At 39.1% G+C, this 16,435-nt stretch overlaps 1 protein-coding gene across 1 annotated transcript in view; it reads right to left on the minus strand.

The window, feature by feature from the left end:
* The window catches only part of SLC7A14 (solute carrier family 7 member 14), a 139,307-nt gene extending 123,985 nt beyond the window's left edge, over positions 1-15,322 (minus strand). Inside the window, 1 exon segment of the mRNA XM_074298184.1 lies at positions 3,851-15,322. The gene's annotated coding sequence lies outside the window, so the exon portion shown is untranslated.
* Between the last annotated feature and the right edge of the window lie 1,113 nt (positions 15,323-16,435).

The raw sequence follows: 16,435 nt of genomic DNA on the forward strand, positions 1-16,435 counted from the left end.
ATTTTGAATGAGGACAGATGAGTTGATAAGTGTGAGGCATTTTGGATACTCATTTGAAAATCAAACCAAGTAAAATGCTTTTATTAAATTCCTACTGTATACATGCTGCTGTGCTAACTTCTGAGAGTATAAAAAAGGGATAATCCCTGTCTATGATCAAATGGGGGAGACAACATGCAAATCACTATACACAAATTGACAATGGATTAAGCCCCCAACTAATAATGTTCTAGAGACAAACATGCATTAATGAGATGTAAGTTGTCTGAGGGGAAAAAAAAGAATTTGATTTGTGGAAGTTCTGATAATCTGTAATAAGTCATAGGAATCTGGACTTTTGTCCATAAAAATCTTATAGAAATCAACATCTCAGAGATTTTTGAAATGGATAGAACTTTAGGGGCAAGATAGTCTAACACCTTATTTTAAAGATGGGGAAACTGCCACACAGAGAAGTGACCTGATTTGCCTAAGGTTATATAGGTATTTAGTGGAATAAATACCATTTGAAGCCAAGTTCTATGACTCTTTTAAGTTTAGTAAAATACTCTTTCTAATACATTGTGCTGCCTCCAAAGGAATTTCAGTGTCTGGGACTATGGTAAGATTTCAGCCATTGGTTTACATGTCACCTATACCATCATCCATATTGTCCTCTCCTAATACAATTATACAATAAAAATATTGGGTTTTTGGAATTTTTTGTCTGGATCTATTATTTCAATGGTATTATCATTGGCCTATTTTTTCATTGCTGGTAAGGTAATCCCTCTTCCACTGCTGATAGGGACCTGTTTTTCAATTTAAGATCTCAGAAAGTTGTTTTAGGTCACTGAGAGGTGACATGATTCACTTCTGGCACAGGGTCAGTATTTGTTAGAGGGAAGAGTTGAATTCAAGTCTTCCTGACCTTGAGGCTAGTTCTCCATCTACAACACTGGGCTGATGAAGTGCACGGGTGCGCGCGTGCTTGTGTGTGTGTGTGTGTGTGTGTGTGTGTGTGTGTGTGTGTGTATGTATGTATGTGTAGGGAAAGGAAAAGGAGGGAGGATTGTCAATCTCACATTCTTAAATATGCAGTGCTACTTCACTGCCAAGTGCAATTCAAGACCTTGAACTTGATGAAACTACTGACAGATGAGTGAAGAGTCAGGTCTGCAGTTTGTAAACAAAAAGATTAGAGAATCTAGAAGATAAGTGCTCTCTCTGAGATCTATAGCTCTCATTTTCTTTTCTTTCTTTTTTTTGTAACAGAATTGTTTTTTAAAACTCTTCCATAATATTTTATTTTTCCATTTACATGTAAATATAGTTTTCAACATTCATTTTTATGAGATTTTAATATCCAATTTCCCCCCCAAAATTCCTTTCTTACTTTCTCCCTTCCCAAAATATCAAGCAATCTGATCTGTTATAGGTGTACAATCATTTTTTTAACATATGTTTCCCCTTTTGTTATGATTTTTCTTTCCCAGCATGACTAATATGGACATATAGCCTGATAGCTCTCATTTTTGATATGTGTAGGGACTCACTTCTTTTTGAAGGCTCTTCAGTGAAGCAGATCATTTATAGGACTGGAAATCAAGAAACCTGGCTTTGAGACCCTTGGATGTTCTTCAGTTGTTATGAAACTTTTAGCAAGAACTTCCTCATTTATGAAATATGAAGGCTGGACCAACTGCTCCCTACATTCCTTTCAGCTGCCAGCTTCTGTGGTTATATTCACTCAGTTAATCAAAAAAAAATATTTATTAAGAGCTTATTATGTACTAGTTAATCAGTGATGGTACATTGACTAGAGCTCCAGACTAGTTCACGAGTTCAAATCTGGCCTCAGACATTTACTAGATGTGTAATGCTGGGCAAGTCACTTAACCTTGTTTGCCTTAGTTTGTTCATCTCTAAAACAAAGGGATAATATTATTGCATATACCTCCCAAAGTTGTTGGTAGGATCAAATGAGGTAATAATTGTAAAGTACTTAGGACAGTTCCTAGCACATAATAAGTGCTATATAATATTAGCTATTATTACATAATAAAATTTATGAATAATTATATTATTAAACATTATGGTAACAAACACATTATAACAGAGAATTTATAATTCAAATATATAATCATAATTTAATGATATGACATTATTAGCAATAATAAGAACTAACATTTATTTAGGACTTTGTGTAAGTCACTGTGCTAAGGACTTAATAAATATTATTTCATAATGACTCTTGAGACATAGGTTATTATCCCCATATTTTATAGATGAGTAAACTGAGGCAAACAGGAATTAATTGCCTTGTCCAGGGCTCAAGTAAGGGTTCAAGGCTGAATTTGAATTCAGCTCTTTCTGACTCTAGGTTTGGTGTTCTATCAACTGAACCACCCAGCTCCTATGGTACAAATAAGTATTTATTAATCATGCAATATGTTTTGGTCATTATGCTAAGAACTGGAAATGCAAAGAAAAAACAAAATCAATCCTTCCTTCAAGAAGCATAACTTTTTATTATTTATGCTAAACTTCTTTTTATTAAAAATATTTTTATTATTATTTTCAGTGTGAACTAGAAAGAGTGGTCCTCAAATTGAGGAGAACCTGAGGTCAAGTCCTATCTGTGATACCAAGCAAGTGTTCTAGTCTAGACAATTCTAAGATTATAAATGGCAGAGAAGGTGCCAACCCACATTGGGAGGGATGTGTCTTTACCTGAGAACTTCCTATGCAAATAGGTTCGGTCCCTATCCTTATTTAATAATTATAGATTTTATAATACAATAGAATATCTTCTAATGTGAACATCTGAAAATTCTGGCATATTGAGGGAAAGCATAGAGCTGTCTGAAACTATGGAAGAGATAATGGATAGTAGAGGGGTGGTGAGGAAATCTTATATATAGATATGTATATATTTATACATATACATACCTATATATGGTATTTATGTATATATAGATATATATGCATATGTATATATATATGTGTGTGTATATATACATATATGTATCTATCTATATACATATATATGTATATATATGTGTGTATATATATATGTGTACATATATATATATATAGTCATCACTCTGTAGCTAACCTGATAATAAATATCTCTGAGCTTAACTGGGCTGGTTCTCGTTTGACAGACACATTGAACATTATGGGGCCCCAACTCAAAGACATCTCCATTTGTGCTCCATTTGTGACCTGCTAGAGCTTTTGCTCCATTAATTGCTCCATTGCTTCTAGAACTCAGCTCCCATCCATGCCATGATGAAACATCAGAAGAGGATTTTGATGGAGGAGAAGATTCCACATTGGTCAAGATTTCTCAAACTAATATTGGTGACTGGAAATAGCCTAGTTTCTTTTCTCTCATTTAGCTGTAATGCTTTATTATTTGAAAAATCAAAAAGAAAAATCTTGAGCAGCAGCATCGATATTAATAAACATCATTGATGATGATCCTATAAGAGCATAGAAAAATGGATTTAAAGCTGGGAGCTTAGAAGTCATATTTTCCAATTTCCTCATTTTATGCTGAGGAAACAAACTCAGCGAGGCAAAGTGATTTTCTCAGACTCACATAAGAAGCAAATAAACAAAGACTAAGTTTATACCTAGATCCTCTAACTACAAATCAATTACTTTTTCTATTGGACTACTGCTTAGAATCACTTTTGGACTCAATAAAGAGCATTTTAGATAGATTGTAAGCTTCTCAAGTGAAGGACCACATGCTAATCTTTTCTTTGCATCCCCAATAACCAGAATAGTGTTTTGCATTTAGTAGGCGCTTAATAAATGTTTGTTGCACAGGATAACAACCTTGTTTCATTCATTCACTTACATAGTGAAAGAAATCTGAAGGACTTAGGAAGAGAGATGAGACTTCATGTTGGTTGGTCCCAAAAGTCAGAAGTAGGAGCAGAGGGATGAACTGCAAAGAGGAGAATTTGGGTTTAGTATCAGTATAAATTTCCTAAAAATTAAAGCTGTTTTAAAGTGGAAGGGGCTGTTGAAGGAGAAGCTGGCTTCCACTTCCAAGTGAAGATTGGGATGACTACTAGTTGGGAATGCCATAGAGGGAGATCTTTTTCAAATATAAATTGGATTAGATAGCCTCTAAAGTCTCTTCCAAACTCAAATTCTGCAATTCTCTGAAACACTAGTCCTGCTAGACTTTGAGTCAATGATTTGGCCATGAAATCTTTCCTCAGGGAACCTTTGGGACAACTGTTGGAATGATGTAACCCAAGAAAGCCTGTGATTCAAAAGAAGCATTAAGAATTCTCTAGCTGCAGTTTGGTGAAAACTGGAGCCAGCTCATCAACTGAAAAGCTTGAATCATTAGATTAAAAAACTATTTGGCTGGTATCATAATAGTCTCAGCTGATCAGATACGCCACATTATATGTTGAATCAAAACGAGTCCAGGAAGAGCATTAGTAAATTCGGCATATATTAAAATTTCCATTGTATTTATGGTTTGTTTGGCAGAGAGGGAAAGATGAGACCTGGATTGAACTTCACAAAGGAACACCGGGAAGTTTCTGTCTAGTCAAAAGGTCAAGCCTAATACCAGTAAAGAGAATATTGAATAGATTTTCATCCATATTCTAAAATTTGATTCATTTTACTAAACATTCATTCAGTGAATATCATGTACAAGGATATGCTTTGGAGTCTGGGCATACAGAAATTAAAAACAAGATAGAATTTGCCCTCTTAGAATTTTCATTCCAATAATGGATCCAAGGTGGACATGATATGGGCTAGAAAGTGATTGCCAAAGGGGTTCATGAACCAAAAAAAGAGGTTAATAACTCCTAATCTAGGAGATTTTGAGAAAGGAGAGGGAGAGATTGTTCTTACCTGAGGAGTTAGAAGAAGCAGCACCAAGCTGGCACTTGAAGGAAAAGGGGGATCTCAGTTGTTTAGATAAGAGAGGTACATACCAGTCATGTGCAATTGCACGAGGGCAATATTGGATAAGATCAAGGGACAACTAGCATTACAGCTTTACTCAAATTAGAGCACTTCAAAGGGAGGAAGCTGAGACTGGAGCACTCACTTATACTAAAGGTCCTGGGAAGCAGGGAATCAATGAAGGTTTTTGAGCAAGGGAGTGCCATAAGCAGTAGGACTGGATTTTAGGAAGATCATTTTTGGTAGAGTGTGAAAGATGGATCTCAGTAGGGAGATACTGGGGCAGGGAAGCCCATTAAGAGGTAAGAGGTGACAAGGGCCTGAGCTAACCTGGTGGCACCTCCCAGGAGGATTAAGGGAAGGAGACTGATAGAGGAGAGTTTGCTAAGGTAGTCCTATTAATACTTGGCAGATTAGTTGGACTCTGTGTGTGTGTGTGTGTGTGTGTGTGTGTGTGTGTGTGTGTGTGTAGACTCCAGCCTTGAATCAGCAAATGATGGAAACTATAAGACTCAGCTCTTTCTCTGTAAAATGAGAGGACTAATTAGAAGTTCCTTCCAGTTCTGGAGTCCAGGGAGGCCTTGCAAGGTACACAAAAAGTGTCACTACCTGGCTGCCTCCCTTTCAGCCTGTTTGAGCTGAGCAGTCCTCCTGTGAGTCTTTGCATCTGGCAGCATCACAGGATGCCTTCCCTGACCTAGACAAGGAAGCCAGTTGCCATCCCTGTAGTCGTAGCTGGCAAATGGCCTGGCCGTGCTGTACTGATGAGGCCATAGGGCAGCTGGGGATGAAAAGAAGGAATATCATTCATCTTTTATGTAAGTAACCTCAAGATCTCCACATCCTTGACAGGAGCTGGAGGTCTTGTGTTGATGTCAGCCTCATCCTTTTTGTCTTGTTCCCCATCTTCTCACTGTGCAAGTACAAACTAGAGATAGAATATATAGAGTCTTTCCTTTATACTGTGCTGATTATTAATAGTGCACACCAGTCATCCAGGATGTCTGGGCACTCTGTGAAGTGATGGGATTAAAGGTCATGATTCTTAGGAGATCTCTTGGTGAAAATCTGGGGCTTTGAATCAGTTCTGGATTTCTTGATGACTCATTAAGAAGATTGTAGATTATTTGGGCCATTGGTTCCTTCTGGAAAAAATGTTGGGTTTGAATACAGAAGACTCCAAGATTTGCCACTCACTAGCTGTATGACCATATATAATCTTTCCATGTCTAAGTTTCCTGATCTGCTAAATGGGGATGGGAGGATATATAATGTTCAGCATCTTTGCTAAGAGGAAGGAGCACCAAAGAAGCACCATATGAACTCCCCTTTTCCATCTGGTTTCTATTCTAATGAAAGGGTAAATAGAGGGGGAAATAGGAAAATTATTGACTAAAACAAAACTCTTAGCCTTCCTAGACTCTTTAGGTATCTATCGCATCAGAAAGAAGAGGAAGAAATAGGATGTTATGGAGAAGATAGTAGATTCTTATTCTGATGCTGATGATAATAATAATTCATATAATATAATGTATTAAGATTTCAAAAGCATGTTTATATCATTAAAAAATCAACAAACATTTATTAAGAGTCTGAAATGTTTCAGGCATTGTGCTAAGTACAAAAGTGAAACAGTTCCTTTCCTTAAGCAGCTATTTCTATCAAAGAATTGTATAATAAAAACCAGATAGTTTTATGTGAGAAGGTATTAGAATGGTAGGGAATGGGATGTGGAGCAGATCAGGTAAGGTTTTATGTAGAAAATAGTGCTTGAACTGCATTGTAGAGTAAATAAAGGCATCTATGAGGTATAGGTGAGAAGGGAGGGCTTTTCAGGCAAGGGAGACAACCATAGGAAGGCTATTTCTTACATGTTTCATTAAATTGTAGAATGTCTGAAGAAAGATAATATATAATACGACTAGTAAAAAGATCAGGACCAAGTTGTAAAGGTCATTTTCTCATTTATTCACACAAAATTATCTGTATGATCTTGGGCATGTTCTTTCCACTCTTCTTGGTCTCAGTTTCTATAACTATAAAAGAAGAATATAAGAAAATAGTATGGCATTGATATAGAGCTTCTCTAATTCACTGATTCTACCCTACAAATAATGGACAGAGGTCTTATTCCCAAAGGTGGAGACTATGTGAGAGTCATATTGTAATCAGCAACACTGGAGCAATTGCTTATCACTTAAAGATTTATTTAAAAAACAAAATGGAAAGACTAGCCCATAAAATCAGCTTGTTCATTTGGTAAACAACCAATTGATATTTTCTTGCAAAAGCACCCTTTTAAGAATTGCCTTAGACTGGAATATTTCTTCCTTTGGGTAAATGAGTCCCAGCTAATTTCTATGCATTTGCTTATTGACTTGCTAGTTCAGAAAGATGTTTTTCTCTCATTTTTGTCAGTAACCACCAATTAAAACACTTAAAGTGAGCCCAATTATTCCTGGAAAAAGAGAACACTCAGAAAATAGTCAGACTATGATGTCACCAGTTGCCTTCTAATTAATATGTGTGTGTCCATGGCTAAGCTAAGTCCCTTTAGCATTCAGGGACAATAGTTTCTGTATAATCATAAATTCCAACCAGATCCCCAAGGCTACAAAAGGACGATTGCTTATTTAAAAGGAAAGGGAAAAGAACATGAAATTATAACTGCATTTGTAAAGGTTTGTGTTCTCCATGATCTATAGGACTTCAGTCCAGATGTACTTTTTGCTCCCCAGGTGAGCCAATGGGACAGAGTTTACAGGAACAATCTGTCCATCTTTGCTTAGGGTACTTATGATACTTAGCAGGGCTTAGTGGGGGGGGGGTAACATAGGCTGGTCTTAATTTCTGTGTTCTGGGAAGAATAGTGGGATAGAATAGCCTATTCCTTTCTTGATTCTGGGAGTAGCCTGTACAAGGATACCAAGGGGAAGACCCTCACGAGACTGACAGTCTGACAGAGATAGCCACTCTTTCACATCCTGCGCTCCCTTTCTCCCCTTCCTTGTTTCTTCCCTCTATCCTTCATTTATCTTCTCCCACCTCCCTCATTGCAGGGACAAACCCAAAACAAAAAAAATTGATCTATTTGGATTGTGACCCATCTTGGGCCTTCTTCATTCCTGTTGCAATGATCTCAGTCCTCTCATCCTAAAACCTCTAGGGGCTTACATACATCTATGGCTGGCTACCTTTTTGGACCAATAGAGAATTTAGCTTTTGTTTATTTTTTTAAAATTGTACAGTCATTACTGATAAAGCTTCACTAAAGCTCCACCCTAATAGAAAAGTGTGGCCTGGGGATACCGGACCCCATTTGAACACAAGCTGTACAATCCTGGACAATTTACTTAATCTCTCTAAAACCATAGGATCCCAGAGTCCTATGGATTCCATGGAATATCTGGAATTCTTTTATATGGAATCTTGGTAGAAAAAAACACAAAGAATTCACTCATTTTAAAGATAAAGAAACATGTAACCTTAATTTCTTCATCTGTAATATGCTTTACTGCTTCCAGGGATTTGCAGCCTCATATATATGGATATTATCTCTAATGGTGTCATACGTGCAGCCATACATGGCCACATCTTCCTCTTTGTTTTTAATACAGGAGATGCCTGAAATACTGGATGGTTCTTGGAGATCTTTAAACATTTTATGGGTACCCAGGGATAGTCATTCTTTATTTCTCACCCACCTTCTTTTCTGATTACATAATTTCTAAATAAATGCTATTAGTTATTTATACTATGAATATGATTTGGAAAATCTATTTTAAAAAGGATAGTCATTTTAACATATTTCACATGTATTGATCTGCCTGCCATCTGAGGGAAGGGGTGGGGGAAGGAGGGGATAATTTGGAAGAGAAGACTTTGCAAGCATCAATGTTGATAAGAGACCCATGCATATGTTTTGTAAATAAAAAGCTTTAATAAAAAAATAAATAAATTTAATCTGCAAAAAGGATAGTAATCCAAGCCCTGGACATTTCACAGATTTAGTATGAGGAAAGCATTTTTATTAAGCTTTGAAGTGTATAGAAGTGTGCTTCCTTGTTTCATTCATTAATTCAACAGTATCAATCAAACTAGTCACTGTGCTAGTTCAAAATCTATGTAGAGAGACAATGTATCGTGATAATGAGCCAGTATTGAAGAGAGTAACTATAATAATAGTAACATTTAAATAGTTCTTAGAGGTTTGCAAAGAACTTTTTTTTTCTGTTTTGAACCTTAAAACAAGTATATGAGTTAGATATTATTATTATCCCCATTTTACAAATGAGGAAACTGAATTTGAAAAAAAGATCATTTAATTTGCCCAGAGTTACACAGCTACTAAGTGTCTGAAGGAGGATTTGAAATCAGGTGTCTCTAGTGTTCCATGTTGTTTATTAAGACTGGGTTCAAGTACCCTCTCTTAAACATAATGAGTGTGACAACACAGACAAATCAATTAACCTTCCTATGAAGGGAGAAGTTATGCTAGTATAATCAATGGTCTGGATTACAAAGAAAGTTTGTTGGTTTGAATTAAATTGAATTCCTCCCTCATCCACCTTGGTAAGAGCTTTTGAGAAATGACCTATGTTTGAATGATGATTGTAAGAGGAAGTTCATAAGTTAAAAGTTGCTAGTTTGCTTTAATGGATTATCCAAGTTTTGTTATCAAGATATCCTAACACTGATGAAATCACAGGTCTGAACCAATTTTTTTTTTAAAGTAAAAGGATGGTAGATTCTGGAAGGTTCTATTGGGCTGGAAAGATTTAAAGTATAATTTATGCACCAGTCAAATTTGTCAAAACTCAACATCCAAAGGATGGCTAGCTAGTAAAGAATGGTGTCAGCCATGATAGTTTCTGCATATTGCTCTCGGAGATGTAGAGTGGTTGTGATATGCACTGGTGCTGGAAGTAGTCACAAGAATGAGTGTGCTGGAAGCCTGACTCTCAATACTATAGGACTCATACTCATTATTTACTGGAATATAAAAAAGAGCAGTCCTTGAAGAGCAAGACAGCTAAAATCTAATATTTTTCATCTGAGAGGCAGTAACTTTCTCCTCAGCTAAAATGCAGGTGCCTCTAAGCAATAAATAATCTGCTGTAATGGCTTCCCTCCAAGAAATAACTAAATAAACATGGCTCCCAATAATGCCGGGAGCTAGAAGATGTAGTAAATAACCTGATGAATTTTTCCTTCACTAATTTCTTCTCTCAGTAGATAAAAACATTGCACTTTAAAAGTGCTGCAACTTCCACAAGTTTGCATAAATCATAGGATCATGAATTTAGCATCAGAGAGAAATCACTGAAACAATTCAGTCCAAGTCTATCATTTCACAGATGGGGAAACTGAGACTTAGAGAAATAAAATGACTTGCTAAGATCCATTTGAACCCATGCCCTGACTTTAGGTTCACTGACTCCAGCAGTGTGGGTTCTCCTTCTAAAACGACAAATTGCCACTTTTCCAGGTATACAGTAACCATGAGTTGCTGTGATCAGACCCATAGCATTTCACCAATGAAGGTCCTATGCTACTTCCAGATGGAAGAATAGAGACTCAGGGACTGAGATTTCTTTATAGCCATTTCCTTGGCTGATAGGTCCTTCTTAGCACCTTTTTAAAAAGTCAAGAATAGAAGCATCTGGGAAATAAAGTCACTTGCCCAAGAAGATACAAAGATACTAGAATGAAAGATAGTGGAACAGTAGAAATATCAGCAACCCTGGAGTTATTTGGCTTATATTTAAATCTTGCTTCTGATGATTCCTATTTGTGTGATTTTGAGCAAGCCACTTAACTTCAGTTTCCTAATATGCAAAAGTAGGAAGTTGGACTAGATGGCCTCTGAGTTCCCTTCCATATCTTGATCTATGATTCTATAAACTAATACCTTGAATTCAGATCCTGGTTTTACCAGGATTTCTTTCCCAAACTTTGTGGGCCTTAGTTTCCTCATCTGTAAAATAAGAAGATTGGGCTATGTAACCTAGGCATTTCCTTCTTGCTCTAAATCCACATTCTCATGATATATTATTTTAAAAAAAACCTAAAATAGATTCCCTTAGAGCTACCTTTTTGATGTGAAGTAGATATGTGTGTGTATGTGTGTGTGAGAAAGACAGTGAGGTGTGTAAATAGAGTCTAGAGATACTAGACATGAAATTAAGAAGACTGGTTCAAATCCAGCCTCTGAGACTTTATTGCTATGTGATAATAGACAAATCACTTGACTCTGAGTTTCACTTTCTTCCTCAGTAAAGTGAAAGGCTTGAGTTAAATGACCTTGATGGTTCTTTCCATCTCTAAATCTATCGCCTTATGAACCTAATGCTCTTGATTTGCTGCCCCAATTATTTTCCTTGAAAAGTAGGTCATCCTTATTAGCTATTCAAGAAGACAAATAAGACATCAATGAATAATGATGATACAAGAAATATTGTGATTGGATTGCTTCATGTCCAGAATTGTTTTCTATATCTGAAAAATCACATTGTCATCTGTATTATAAAATAACAACCATCTGAGTAAGTACAGGTTGGTTTTATTGTAGAAAACAATATAGAATACCTCTTGACTCCCTGAAAATATGATGATGATGATGATTACAATACTAATAACTCATGATTGTATAATTTTAAGTGCTTTCCTCACAACAACTCAGTGACATATACTTGCTGGGTTGAGATAGTAATGTCCATAGATTGGACATGGACTTGCTTGGATTGAGGATCAGATAGACTCTGTCAGTATATGCAACTACTAGTAGCATTCTGCTTAAATTTGTACTCATATGTAGAGAGAGGTAAGGACATGGCATGATTTTACTAAGATGCTTTGGACTGCATCTCTAAGATAAGCTCTATTTTTTGGTTAATTCATTGCCTCTAATTACATTCTTGGATGCTACTGAGAGAAGAGAGGAATTGAGTAAGAGGAGTAATGCAAATAATGGTATCCAAGAGAGATGTCAAGCCCTAGTTCTATAAGTTTAGTGTCTTAGAGACAGAAAAGGAATTGGGTTGGTTGGTTAGCAAAAATAAAGACAAGATAGCTTGTATATTCCATTTCTATTCATCTTATTCTACTGTGTATTCCATACTCTATTCTCAAATCAAGATATTGAGAAGGTACCTACAATATTGGATGAATCCTCTGTGAAGAACTTAGGGGACAGTTATGTATGAAAGTGGTACAGAATGGGCAAACATGGGATAGAATAGGCTTTGTATTATTGGAGGGAGTATTCATCCATAGTAGAGAGATAATAGACTTATTGGAATATCTGTATCTTTATGACTTAGAAGATAAAAGAAAAGATTTTCATTAAGTAGTAGTGATGTGTTTTTTTTTAAACAATTCCATGGAGAAATACAAATATTTCTTTTATTTCCCAAGTAAAAGTTATTATCATGATAGGAACATTTTTGCAGGTTGAGCTAATGTATTCAGGAGTTCAAATCCATATACTCTTCTGCATCCTGGTAAGAAATTGTATAAATTGAACCAAAACTAGCACATAATAGACCCTTGATTAAACCAAAACTTTACTAATGAGAATTGAAACCATAGGAATTCTTCAGAAAGGTGAGGTAAATATCAAAATAACCTCCCTGTTTTAGTAAAATAACAATAGGACTTGCTGAGTATCTGCAGGCCTCAGTGTACATTCGATACAATCTCTTGCATCTTCTCCATTTTCAGTGCTGTGCAATTAATATGGATGTTCAGAACAATGACCCTAAGGCGCCACAAAAGCCTCAATCACCACAGAGTCTGTTAGGTCCTTTACACTGACTGACTAAGGAAGAAAAATGGACTTGGGTATATTCAAAAGGTCTGCAAAGAAAAGGGTTGAAAATAATTCTCTGTTTAAATTAAACAGAAAATACATTCAACCAATATTCTCAAGTCATTCTAGTTAAGCGAAGCTTAATTGTCTCTGATTTTATCTTGGAAGGCATGAATTCAGAGAAATAATTAGCTCAATGGGTTCTGAAGCAAATGCTTAGTTGTCAGCTAAAAGATTACCAGCAAATGCTTCCTTCTGAGTCTAACTTGAAGTCCCCTAAAAAGTCTGAGATACCTATGATATCCCCCATAAGTGGCCATCCAGTCTCTAGTCTATTACATCCCCAAAAATTAATTTCCTTTTGGACAGCTCTAATTGCTAGGAAGATTTTCTTATAATAGCTCTATACTTGCTTTTCTAAAACTTCCATTCATGGCTTCCATCTGAACCCTAGGACCTTAACAGAATCGACCTAATCCACTTTACATAGAACAACCCTTCCAATACTTAAATATGGCTAACTTCTCCTCCCAGTTTTTTCAAGCTAAATATTTTCAATTTCTTCAACTAATCTCCACATAAGACATAATCTTCAGGCCTCTAGCCATCTTGGTTGACCAACTTTGAACTCCTTTCCAGCTTGTCAGAGTTATTCCTAAAATGTAGCAGACAAAATTGAACACGGTACTCCAGGTATGGAACAGTATAGTGATTATTACTTTTTTATTATGGTCACTATGCCACTCTCATCACAGTTTAAGATAACATTAACTTTAGTTCCCATCAAGACAGATTGTTATTCCATTTTTAAGCTTGTGGTCCACTGAACTTGGATATTTTTCACATAGGAGCAGGATGGATTAGACAATGTCTAAGATTCCTTCAAATCTAAATTTCAAATTCCATCAGATTTGGGTTCACTTACTTATTGTGTGAGGAAGAAAGAAAAAAGTGAAGGAAGGAATAAGGGAAGAAAAGAAAATAGAAAAATGAAGAAGAAGAAAGGAAGGTAGAGAAAAGAAAGAAAAGGGTAGGAAGGAAGAGAGAAAAATGAGAGGAAAGAATGCCTCACTCCCTTGAAATCCATCCTCCCACCAACTCGGAAGCTTCATCTCTTAACTTATGTTTCAGAAATTTGTTCTAATCATTTCTAGGCTAATCATAGCATCAGAAACAAACTTAAAGTGTCACTATTACACCCACACACAATTGCTTAGTACAAAGAATCAGAATTGGATTCCAAATCCTAGTTCTGATGGTGTGTAATTCTAGGCAAGGCCCTTATCTGTGCTGAACCTCAGTTACCTCATTTGTAAAATGAGAACACTTGCCAAATTGTTGGTGGAGGGAGGGATTATCCTTAACTAGCAGTATAGCTGCAAGTTATCGGGAGGACAATAGCATAGAACAAAATGAGAGGGAAATAATATAAATAAATACTAATAGAAACTAAACTGTTTTCCATCAGTGACTTATGGCACAAAAATCTCATCATGTATTTGTCCATATATCTTAGTGACACTCCAAAGCCACAGAATATTTATTATTGCAACATCCCAAGCAGCTTCCTCCACACTTGAACGAAGGAGAAGCTCACCCAAAACACAGGAAACGAAACACAATTCCAGCTTTTCCTTCCCCATCCCCCAAGTTACATCAGTCAGATCTCAGAGTGACACTCACTTCGAGCTTCTCCTCCCAAGGGAGCAGGAAAGTCACCTCCCAAGAGTCCCAGGGGGGACCTAAAGCCTGATGGCAAGCGGAAGGGGCCTTTTAAAATACCAGGTCTCCTGGCCCTGGGAGCTAAGGAAAGAGACCCAGCGGAACCAGTTTACGTGGCATCTCTCTCGATTTTTAACGCAGTTTCTATTTCGGTGGCGCCTCTCATCCTCTCAGGGATGCGCTCATCCTTGAGGATAGGAGTTCTCTTGGGTAGAAGTTTCAGCACCTCGGACAGCAGCCCCTCCCTTCTGGGCACTTGGCAGCCCAGACAGGCATCCTCTCTAAACCCAAATTTTTGCTACCCAATTCTCTGGACTCAGTACTGGCTTCAACCTTCCAACACAAGAGTGGGGGGCCCCTTCCCCCCCTTCTCGGTGGCTTAGGCGGCTCCTGCCCAGAGACTAGGACTTCCCATCCCGCTATGGTCAGACGCTGGCGCTTCCACTTCTCCCTCTGGATCAGGGCTGATCAGAGCCGTGACGCTCAGTCCCTTTGCGTTACGCAGCTCCAGACATCAATGAACCCCACTCGGGTCCCCAGGGAGGGAGCCAGGGAAGAGCCGCTGCCCTGTTCGGGCTGCTGCCTCCGCCTTCCCAGCAACCTCCCTGGCATTTGATAGCACAGGGCTTTCTCATCAAATAGATTATCTGCGGGCTTCTCAAAGTGAAACAGGAAGGAGGGGACGATGGGGATGGGTGGGGGACGCTGTCCCTAACATGGCCCCCGCCTCCAGGTCTAATTGCTGTCCTATTTGCTCGGAGAGAGAGAGTATTGGAGAAATCCTCTGAGAATAAATCCCTTAGCTGGGGCAGATTCGGAGAATGGGGAACACGAGTGATGAGGACACTTTTTCCTAACATGTTTTTCTTTTTCGCTCCCCCCCCACCCCAGAACATTGGCTGGTCAAACATGAACTTCCCCACCCCCACCCCGCCCCCTTCGGCCGGGTCCTAGCAGCGGAACTAGGCCGGCCAGCTCCAATTCTCTTTGAAGAGTTTGCTCTAGTGAGGGGGCGAAGTCGCCCCTTTCCTGGGTCTTCTCTTGGGATGCCGCCGGAGGAGGGCCCCTTCCTGCCCCGCAGGTTGTGAATGTCCTACGGCAGAGGGAGGAGCGGAGCGCAGAAAGGTGAGGGAGGGAGGGGAGGAGGAGGAAGATGAGGGCTGAGAGACGGGCCGAAGACAAGGGGAGAGACGGGGAGGAAGCCCTCACTCCTCTCCTGCCTCCATCCTTCCGCCTACTGGCTCCCAGGCGGTGCCGGCTTAGTGCCCGAAGAGCTTGGGCAGTCCTGCGCTGGAGCCTCCCGCCCCCCACAACGCCGACCCAGTCCGGGAGATCTTCCAAGCGGGAGGATCGGAGATCTGTTTACCCCCTTTCCTCCCCCCCCCTCCAAGCACTTCTGCCCCCAGGGGATTCTTCCCAAGCTAGACCAGTAGAGCTTACAGCCTCCGCGCCATGTTCCCCCTCCCCGCCCCCCTTTCCCACCGTTCCTCCGCTTAATTCAGGAAGAGAATGGGAGGGAGGAATCACAGGATCGGGGCTTGGATGGCAGTGGAGAATCAGAGGGAAGGCTGGGAATCCGGGCGTCCGGGAAGCAGAGGGCTTACTCACCTGACAGAAAGATGCGGGAGAGGGGGACGGGGCTGGGAAGCTGCACCTGCCGCCCGGGCCGCTGAGTGTCTGGGGGTTATGTGTGTGGGGGTCAGTGCGGGGCTGCGGGGGACGGGAGCGGAAGGCAGGAGGTGGCGGCTGCCTCCGCCGCCGCCACAGCCACCGCCACCACCGAAGGCTGCTCCTCAATTATTCAGACCTCTTTCCCTCCCCCTTGCAGCCCGGCAATCCTCCCTCCCTCTCTCCCGCTCCCTCTATTTCTCCGCCTCCCTTGCGTCACGTGGTTAGCCCAGCCCCATGCATTATTTAGCTGGAGCTTTTTACCAGACGCCCCCATGAAACTGTCATCGCCACCCGCTCTCCCCA

The sequence above is a fragment of the Sminthopsis crassicaudata genome, chromosome 3 (assembly GCF_048593235.1).
Source record: "Sminthopsis crassicaudata isolate SCR6 chromosome 3, ASM4859323v1, whole genome shotgun sequence".
In the NCBI taxonomy this organism is placed as follows: domain Eukaryota; kingdom Metazoa; phylum Chordata; class Mammalia; order Dasyuromorphia; family Dasyuridae; genus Sminthopsis; species Sminthopsis crassicaudata.